The sequence below is a fragment of the Phyllopteryx taeniolatus genome, chromosome 16 (assembly GCF_024500385.1).
Source record: "Phyllopteryx taeniolatus isolate TA_2022b chromosome 16, UOR_Ptae_1.2, whole genome shotgun sequence".
In the NCBI taxonomy this organism is placed as follows: domain Eukaryota; kingdom Metazoa; phylum Chordata; class Actinopteri; order Syngnathiformes; family Syngnathidae; genus Phyllopteryx; species Phyllopteryx taeniolatus.
In genome coordinates this window covers 15,499,961-15,511,177 of record NC_084517.1, presented here as the reverse complement: position 1 = coordinate 15,511,177, position 11,217 = coordinate 15,499,961, and positions in this window count along the sequence as shown.

Below are 11,217 nucleotides of genomic sequence, written 5' to 3'. Positions count from 1 at the left end.
TGAAAACTTTTGGCACGCGCGGGCCCGTTCTCACAGTCACCTTTTGCTTTTTCTCTTTTGTTCCTTTTTTTTTTTTTTTTTTTTTTTTTTTGCGGGGCGTTCATGTGGAGGCTGTGAACGGTAGATGGCGCACGCACACCACTTTAACCAACAACCACACTTAATCACACTTTAACGGAACCAAACTTTCTATGACTGGGAATACGTTATAGTTTGAATGCACATACATATACACTTGATATTCATATTTCATGTCGTGCATGCTACGATGTTGAGCATTTTGCCTTTTTAAGTTATATTAGATAGGCCTTCTATCAAGTCACAAGTGCTAGTCTCAAGTCGTTTTTTTTTGTCTTGAGCAAGCCAAGTCTAATGCGGTTTTACTTGCAGAAAAGACCAATAGAAGGTCAAGCAAAGGTCAAATATTATTGAGCAATTTGCACACTCTATCCCCACTACATTTTATTTTATCACCGATCAAATCCGGTCCAAAACCAACTTGTTTTTACAAAGCTACAAATATTTATTGAACCGTTTATTATTGTGCTTTTGGTTTGCAGTAATGTTCTGTTATACTAGAGAGATGACATCAGGGCCGCTACAAAGCACAACCGTAAAGGGACCCTCTTTTCGCTCCTTCTCCTTGTTTAACTGTTTATCCACTGTTCTTGTACGGCAGTCATCCCGTTAATGATCAACACACCCACTGTGAGTTTGCCACACTGCCAGCAGAGATAATTCCATCCAGTTTGCCACCGTTGCCTCTTCTTCGGGCCTCCATCATCAATGGACACTTTCTCAAATAGCAGCCACGGAGTGACACTCAAAAAATGTTCGCCCTCGCTTCAGAGACATGGAGAGGGAGACTTGGAAAGGGAGAGGCCATCAAAATGTAATGGAACTATTTGCCGGGGCGAGAGAGCTGCAGAGTCGGCTTGGCTCGCTGTCAGTCGAACATCAAAGAACACCTGGACTTTGCAAGATGTTTTTTTTTTTTAATTGGGATTTTAAGTCGACGTTTTGATTTTTCTTCTTAACTGCCAGCTGTTTTCTAAGCAGAGTTCCCAATATTGCCGGCCCTTTTAGAGCATTTTGATGGATCGTTCACGATCCACAGAATATTGTGTTCTGTGACAATATCAGCACCGTACCTACCAAAAGAAAAGTTGATTTTCTTCTTTCACCTAAAAACAAAAGTTTGTTTCTAGCTTTTTCTGTTCTGTAGTCATTAGCGGTAGAACAGGGCTTGGTTTCACCAAAAACACCTGTTTATCACCGTAAAGCAGAAAAAAAGAGCTTTTTCAGAAAAGAAACATGATAAACACAACAGTGACTTCGATTTTTTTTGTTTTTGTTGCTTTTTTGACACCTCGAACTATAAAATAACAAAAACAAGACTGAAAAAGGGATATTGATGGCATAATTATTATCTATTCACAGTTATACAACTACTAAATGCGCCGTGAGTGACACTGACTCACCGCATGGCTTGAGCTGAATGTCAGTGGCTTTTTTTTTTTTACATGGCGTTTGCCATTCACTCCATGAACAGCGTCATGTTTTTGCTACACGCAGTTTCTACTACGACATACACTTTCTACTATTTACTGCGACACATAGCATACGCTGTTTGTACCATACATATTCATACGTCTGAGGGTGAGGTGTCTAAACTTGTCCGACTTCCGTGCTGGCATTTCTCTCACTCATAATCGATGTAACAAGTGAAAATCCCCCCCCCCCTCTTAATCTTTATCTTCTACTCAAAAGCTGTGTTGATCTGAAATCAAAGCGAATGCAATGCCGCCATCTACAGGGAATATACACTACCTATTAAACCCCATCAAACCCTCCTCTATTCAAACACCCCAATCCCCTAAATCTTAACAAACCAATATTTACCCATAATACATAATACCACACCAACACCACAAAACCCACAACCCACCCCAACCACACCCACCCAAACCCACACACCACTCATACCACAAACTCACTACTCAATATCATCCCAAAACAACACACAACAATCTAAACCTAATTCCAAACAACACACTCCAACCAACCCATTCACAATCCCCAACATCATAACAATCAAAACCCTACTAATACACACAACAACCACAACCAACACAAAACCACCCACCACCAACCCCCACACACCCCAAACAAAAACCACCCCAACCCCCAAACACCCCTCCCCCACAAACCCCACACCCCACACCCCCCACACAACAACCACAAACACCCCAACCCCCACCAACACCACCCAACCACCAAATACAACAACACCACAAACAACAACCAACCCACACCACCCCCCAAACCCCACACCCCCCCCCCCACAAAAACAAACACCAACCCCCACCCCCACCCACCAAAACAACCAACACAAAACAACCCCACCCACACCAACAAACCACCAAAACAACCAAACCCAAAAACCACCAACACCCCCCCCCCACACCCCCACCACCCCACCAAAACCCAACAAACCCCCCAAACCACCCCACCCCCCCCCCCCCCCCCCCCACCCCCCACCCCCCCCCCCCCCCCCCCCCCCCCCCCCCCCCCCCCCCACCCCCCCCCCCCCCCCCCACCCCCCCCCCCCCCCCCACCCCCCCCCCCCCCCCCCCCCCCCCCCCCCCCCCCCACCCCCCCTTACCTACACACACCCCCCTCCAACAAGGGTCTCAAACACATTTTAAGGTATCAAATTATTATTTTTATTATTATTTTTTAAAGCAAAAGTATTTCGAGTTAGGGTTTCAAGACAGTGTTATGGTTTAAAAAATTTAGTTTCAAACCAGAGTTAGGGTTTCAAGTTTCAAGGCTCAGTGTTTAGAGAGTTCCTCTAGTGTTTAAACCCAGTGTTAGGGTTTAAATCAGGGTTTCAAGCCAGGGTTAGGGTTTCACATTAGGGTTTCAAGCAGAGGTTACCATTTAAATTAATGTTCCAAACCAAAATATGGTTTTGAATTTTTTTGAAATACAGCTGTCTTCTCCTCCCCACACTTTCATTGAACTGAATGAAAACAAGATTAGTGGCCTCTCTGCTTCTTATCTCCGCATCGCTCGTCTTTGCTCTCCTCGGATTCTCGTCCTAATCTCTTAGCGTGTGTGATATTGACGGATATGACGCTCATATGGAAAGTTGCCGCGCTCGCTTTTCTCACGGTGCTCGTCCAATCGTGTCCAATTAACCGACTTGGCCGTGTACTCCTCTGATTTAAATTCTAACTTTCCCAGCAATCTTTTGTTTGTTTTGTTGACCTATCCGCTTCGTTAATTCCATTGCTGTTGCTAACCAAAACAGCAGCACATGAACAGTCTCTCAGGTGAATTAACCCAAACCCATTGCCTTTACCCAAACCCACGAACCCTAGCCCTAATCCTAACCCGTAATCCCTTAATATGAATCCCTTAATAGAAACCCGCATAGTTGTTACGTTGATTGGTGCCTGTGTGGCGATGTTGGAATGCGAACACGCTCCCTATCAAGCCCTGCGCTGGAAACGCAATCATCATCCTTGTCAAGAGCATCCATCAAACACTCCCTTATCTCTATCATCGCCTTCGACTACGGCCTTGATTGCGTCGTCGTACCCCCTAATCTCACCAAAACGGCGCAGCGCCGCCACTATCCACTTCTGTGCTCTATTGATCTGGTCTAGCGATTTGATCCATGCTGTCTTTTAAAATGCATTAGTTTGAGATCCTGCAGGGCACATTTGTCTGCTTATACGAGCCAGTAGTCTTGCGATGCCCACCAGTGACCCTTTACTAAATTACACATCTTCACGCATGCACGCACGCACACACACACACACACACACACACACACACACACACACACACTCATTGGTTGCTATCGATTTAACACAGACACTGAACACGCACAATCACATACATATCCTGCACAAATCTTTGGCTTTGTTTTTGTTGATGTTACCACAGAAGTGTACCAATGATGGCGCAGGAGAAAAATGTGACAATAATCATAGTACAGTGAACCCCTGCTCAGATTTCATCTTTTCGCGGATTTTGGGGGGGAGGGTCTATTTGCTGTTTATATCTAATATTCTTACATTGCCGCCATCTTATGGCCAAGGAGGTATATTGAAATGAGGGGAAAAGCTTCATTTGTCTGGTTCTTAGCTTGTCTAATAGGAAAAAAAGTGTTTTGGCACCATCTTGTGGCACCTCAAGGCAATTACCAACCTGGCGTGGCCACTTTAGAGCGCCTCGTTGTCGACTGTAAGTATGTGCATGTCGCGGAGAGAAGAAAAACAAAAAACAAGTGTGACTTGACAGCCAGCGTGTGGACTGAGACTTGGGGCTGGCATGGTCGCTTTAGAGCGCCTCATTGTCGCGTTGTGGAAAAACCCCACGACAACCCGGTGGGATATATTCCAGTCACCGACACCTTTAAGCAGATATATTTTCACGACTCAGATATGTAGTTATGTGTAGGCATAAGAAAAATGCTAGACCAAGTAGCATCCATTTTTTTTCAAAGTGTAGAAGTAATATTTGATTGACAGTTGACGAGCGTGTGGTTTCAGAGCATTCAGCAAACACACCCACAGCGTTTGAAAGCGAAGAAAACGATTCTGAAGCCTCAATTTATGTAGTTGGCTATTTTTTTGTAATCTTTCAAATTGGGCTGGGTTGTTTACAACACTCTTCTCTGTGGTGTATCAATCAGTAACAGTTTAGAAGTTTTCACTTTACACTGACTTCAAAGATCTAGAGTTGGTCACATTTTACAGGTGCTTGGGTTTTCAATAACCGGATTGTTTCTTTTTGAGGGCCCGGTGACAGCGGTGTAGGATGCAAATGAGTTAACCTCGCTTGTGTTTTCAGCGGCACGCCGGGCCGTCACACCTAATGAATCTGAGTGGGAGGAGGAGGCCAAGTGAAGTGAGGAGTCACTGAAAAAGCCATCAATCATAGCCCGTTCACAGCCTCGGAATTGATTTACACTCGTTGGGAAACAGCATTCCAAGATCTGAGTAGTCACTTTACGTCAGTTTCTGTCACAGTCGCTTCTCGTGGTGTGTAAAATCCCTGCAGAGAAACACTGTGAATTAGGATCTTGTCCCTTGTGAATATGCATCTTATAAATCACAGAGAGGATTGCCCTGGGTCAATGCATGCTCGTCTGTGGGAATCACAGGACGCGACATCAACAAACGTCACGACAGGTTAAGGCTCGCTAATTGACACTCGCCGCTAATTAGAGCCGAAATGCTAAATTAGCACTTAGCGTCAAACCGTGACTCGACAGAATCCCGAAGAGGAAGATCGCTTCATGCCGAAAACTATCACCAACGCCTTCACCCCCGCAGTAGATTTCATGTTGTAACCTCTGTTAAACGTGCGGAGGAAAGCCTCTGTCCCCCCCCCTGTGCTCCTTGCCCACTCCCGCTGTGAGTGGCAGAGAGTTCAAACAAAACGCTGTTCCACTTGGGGCCGAGCGACACCCACGCTTTGCTCTTGGAAAACGGCCAGCATATATGTGGACGACATCAACAACGGAGTCATAGCCATGACTCAATGGTCAGTAAAGACTTCACCGTCCTGCTAATGGAAACACAGCAAAGCTAACGCAGGTAGAATAGGTGATAAGTGTAAGGGCCCGAACCGGTGCTAGCATGCTGTCAAATGGAATTAAATAATGTCTTGTAAATTTGACACACCACAAAGAAGAATATTGTAAACAAAACTGTCAAATTTGAATGAATAATCAAAAAAATTGTAATTGTATGTGAAATCGTGACTACGGCTGTGAAAAACAAAAATGGCTATGTCGACCACAAAAGTTGGTTCAAAGCAAAACAAAATTCCTGAGGAATAAAAAATATTAGTAAACGCATATTTGCGCCTCCCGGAACAATTTGGCCACTGTCCATGTTTACCGCACGGACATTTGTTGCAGACGGACGCACTCCTGGACCAGTGAAACATTTTGCCAAAAGCGACAGAGGAGCGTTAGTAAGTGATTTTTTAGACAGTATTAGATGTGTAATGTACATATAACAAGATGTGTAAGTGAGTTGAATGGTAGTTAGCGTTTTTTTTTTAAAACTTCAAATGGTAATTGCTAGCGCGCTAAAGCTAATCGTGAATGCTAACTATTTAGCAGAGGCTGATTTTGTTGTCTCAAATTCTGTACAGAGTTTATACCTGACTCATTACAAACATATGCAGTTTAAGGATAGAACTCCAGCCCTCATAAATGAGAATAAAATGCATGCTGTAGTTAGAAGCAAAAAAGGGATTTTTTTGGGGGGGTGAGGTTGGGGGGGGCGGGGGGATTACTCAAGTACTCGACAAACTATGTATAGAATAATCGATTCTAAAAAGATTTGCTAATGGGAAGTTGTGCAAGTGTTGCGTGGCGTTGTTGTTTGTGGACTTGATTGAGACCTTCCACCGCGTCTTGCAGGCGAAGATGTGACCGTGTGATGTAAACAATCAAACAGTGTGAATAAATTCACCATGTTAACATGTCACGTTGCTGTGTGGATGAATTATCAAATGATACATGACACACACACACACACAAACGCACGCACACCTTCTGTGTAACTCCTCAGGGAGTCTCGTAGTCACAGCATGTGTGAAAAAACCAGTGGGAAGTTCGGAAGCAGATGATAAAAAGATATTGGTGACATCCACTATAATTACATTTTTGAAATTATTATTATTATGACGAAGCTCCTACCTGTGTGTGCTGCAGGTGTGCTCAACCGCAGGTTATAATTTCTAATGATGCCGGGCGGAAACATTTTATTTTGTTTTTGTTATGAGCATGTTGAATTTTGTAGTACCACACTTGCACATTGACGATCATGGATGTTGTTTTCCGTCTAGTAAGTAATCAGTTTACACTCTGTGTGTGTGTGTGTGTGTGTGTGTGTGTGTTTGCCAATGAGAATCCATTCAGAAGACCCTGGAGGAACAACAGATGAAATGTGTGTGACCTTGTATGTGCTGCAGCGGCCCAGTCAGCTGAATGTAATAGTCACATTATTCATAGAGCAGCGACATTGCTCCCGACCACTAATAATTTAATCTATGCTCCTTGCAGCTGGATAGCGTTATGGCTACTGTGAATTTATTTTAGTTTGTCTCATTTTAAACTGCGCAACTTTTTGCAGATTTATGATAGTAGTCTTATTTTACCCTGTGCAACTATTTGGGGCTTTAACATCATCTGATTTTAACCTGCATAACTACTTGCGGATATACAGTAGCCTTTTTTTTTTTTTTTTTTTGAGTGGGGTCGGAGGGGAATACGACTGTTCTTGTTAGATTACAACTTTATTGTCATAGTATTACCCATGTTTGTTTTTGTCAAAGAAGTGCAATTTTTTTCCTGAAAAAAATAAATTATGTTCTTACGTCACAAGAATACAGTACACTATCTTTTTGAGAATAAAAGTCCTTACAAGAATGAGGAAGTGAGCCACTGTAAAATAAAAAACATTTTTTTCTTCTAAAAAGACAATTTACAATATTTGGAAGTATTAGAAGTATAGATTTTCTTTTTCTAAAAAAAAATTACCTTATTCTTGTATGATTATATTTTTTTCCTGAAAACAAATTTCACTTTATTCTTATAAAATTTAAATATTTTACTGAAAATATTTTCACTTAATTCTCGTAACAACAACAACAAAAAAATCATGAAAACAAAGTGTCACTTTACACTCATAAGAGTCCAAATTTTTTTCTTGAATAGTTTCTTTATTCTGGTCAGATTATGACTTTTTTCATGAAATATTACCAGTATTTTCTCAAGAGAATATATCTTTATTCTCGTGAGATTACAATTTATTAAATTTTATTAAAATAAAAATAATTTTCTTCTTAAAAAAGACTCGATTTTCTTTCAAATAAGTTCTCATAAGATTACAACTTTTCTCATGAAAAAGTCAACTTTCTGTCTTAAATTTTTCCTTTGAAAGTGTGTCATTAAAAAAGTATTTTATTTTTTATTTTTTTAGGAATATGACATCATTGGTGCTACATTACATTTTTCTTGAAAGAAATCTCACTTCATTTTTATAAAATTCTTTGGAAAAGCTTCCCATTATTCTTGAAAAAATATTGCCTTAATCTTGCGAGATACATTTTTAAAATAGAAATTTTCCTTAAAAAAACCAAAACTATCTCCGTGGTTGAAAACGAATCACTGCCTAAATACAGTTCAATTGTATTTAACGTTTTAGTCGACAGGGTTAGGGGTTATAATTTAAGTACAATTTTAATATTTTCATCAATTATTTTTTAACCATTGTTGTCCAGCCTCTAATTAAATGCACCACATCTGTTTGGCCCATAAATTTGACTCTTAATATCAGTGCCTCACCAGCCACGAAGCTCACGCACGTCACTGATGTGACCGACACCTGAGCCGTGTTTGTGTTGTCTCTATGATCTCCATCCATGCTGTTTTGCTTTGTTTCCTGTGCTTGCTGGCACGGAGCCTGCAGCCTTGCAGCAGTCCACATGACCGCGATCACCCTCCGTTGTGTGCGTGTAGGTGTGTGTGTGTGTGTGTTTGTTTTTTAAAGGTAGACCCCAACCTCCTCCTCTTCCTCCTCCTCAGAGCAAAGTGAGATGTGATTTCCATGGCAGCTTTTTTCTAGAAGCTTTACGTGACCATCAGAGCATCAGGGTGTGAGAACACGGCGGCTCAGGTGCGTACGGGAGCTTTGTTTTTTGTTTTTCCTGTGGATTGGCGCTCCAACGACCGCATCGGCGTTGGCGAAGCGTCCCCGGCGAGGACAACGCTTCCTACAGGACGCTTAGCTGAATGCCAGCTGAGCCCGAACCCTCCTGGGAGGTGGACGGCGTCTCCGGTGTTCATTAAATCAAGCCACAGTGACCTCCAGGGATGCCGTTCAACTGCAGAGTTACGGTCAAACACAATTGAACTCCATTGCTAACCAAAATGGCGGCACATAGGGAACCATGGAAACAAAAAGCCCCCTTGGACCTCTATTACCATGGGAAAAGCTACACATAATGTTTTAAGTAGCGTTTTCACATTTTTAACTGCTAAACAAGTGTAAAAACAACTTCAATGGAGCCACTGAGCAGTAGAATGGGTCAACTCCACTTTTGTCATTTTTAATTTAATTGCAAGAATTAATAGAGAAAAGGCCTATATTGTACTTCAGACGATTTCTGGTCAAAATCAAGGCTTAGTTCCAATTTTGACATATAGCGGGCAGTCTGTGATTTCACTCAGAACTTTTCCTGGCTCATCAGTGCAACACTGGGCCAAGTGCGTTGTATTAGCGAATGTAATGCATCATATTTCATCAAATATTGATTTGACAGATATTTGGACTCAGACCACTATTGCACAAACCTTTTCTATAAAACTAATAATAAATATAAAATATAAAATTATAAATGTTCATACATTAATAATTAGTAGTTATCAAACAAATTTAATCAAAACTAATTAAAAATAATTTGACAAAATGGTAAAACCTGAGGAAAACCACAATTACAGTAAAGTATCCAGAAGTAATCATTGCCATTTTTACTTTTAAAAATAAAACTTATCTTAATATTATCCTTCTTTTGTGAAAAATGACTCGTCAAGTTTCCAACTTTTTTTTTTCACTATTAGTTTTTCTCATGGTATTGAAACAAAAATATTGTAATGTTATAAATAATGTTTTTTCCAAGTACAACTGATTTACAAATACTTAACAAATGTTGCTTTTGTAGCATTATTGATTTTTTGGGGAAAAATCTGACTATTCTCAGAAGAATGTTTTTTCCCCGCGCAAAAATATTTTTTTACCTCTTCAAAAAAATAAGCAATTTAAAAAACAAAAACAAAAAAAAAAACAATAACAGCTTTTATCTTGGAATATTACTATGTTTTGTTCTTCAAAAATAAAACTTTGGCATTGTGTCAGTGTAGACAAATGGTGGCAGGGCTTGATTTTAACCATGAGAGTTTTGAGCTACGTTTTTTTCATATTAAAAGTACTTTATGAATAAAGTTTGTTTGATCGATTGAGGGATTGATTCTCAGAAAATCACCGATTTATCCATGTGGTAATACAATTTTTTGGGGGGAAAATATTACTCTATTACTCTTAGAAGACTGCAGATTTTCTTTCTCAAAAGTATCATTTTTTTGTCCCCAAAATCCACCTTTATTTGCAAAATACTTTATTAAAAAAAAAAAAAAAAAAAAAAGACTTTTCTCTCAAAATATACATTTTCATCATTAAAGTTTTAAAATTTCTTGTGTGAGTGCAAGTAACCTTTCGACACTTGTACGGCAGTTAAGAATGTGAACGTTGCTTTTGAGAAAAGTAGCAGAAGAGCTAATTGGGCTCAAACTTGAGCCTGAAGAGAGTCTCCATCCAATTTCTGAGGAATTCTTCTGCTTCTGCGTCTGGCCTGAGAAGAAAAGCACAACTTCCTCACAACAACAACTAAAATAGAACAATTTGGCAGCCCAAAGAAGCATCAGCATGTGGTTTTTGTTTTGTTTATTCACAGTAATTATGGGAGTTGGAGCCAATGCTGCACACACAAGTACTACACACACAAGAAAAAGACTTGACACACACACTTTTTTATTTGACTCATTGGCGTGCTAACACACACAAAGTAAATAAATGTCACTTCCATCCCTAACAAACTCAACGCTTTTTTGTAAGCCAAACACACACGCACGCAGTCACGCGTGTGCACACAAACACGTTTACCAGCGTTATATCACTAAGTACTGCTAAAAGAAATGGCAGGGATTTGCTAATGGGAGTGACACGAGTCAAATCTTTTAAGTATACTCGCACATGCTAAATGGCATAACAAGGCAACCAAATTTGAAAACATAAGAATTAAACATTAAAAACTAATAAATAATAATAATATTAATCATCCATCCATTTTCTGAGCCGCTTCTCCTCACTAGGGTCGCGGGCGTGCTGGAGCCTATCCCAGCTATCATCGGGCAGGAGGCGGGGTACACCCTGAACTGGTTGCAAGCCAATCGCAGGGCACATACAAACAAACAACTATTCGCACGTACAGGCACACCTACGGGCAATTTAGAGTCTTCAATTAATGCATGTTTTTGGGATGTGTGAGGAAACCGGAGTGCCCGGAGAAAACCCATGCAGGCACGGGGAGAACATGCAAACTCCACACAGGCGGGGCCGGGGATTG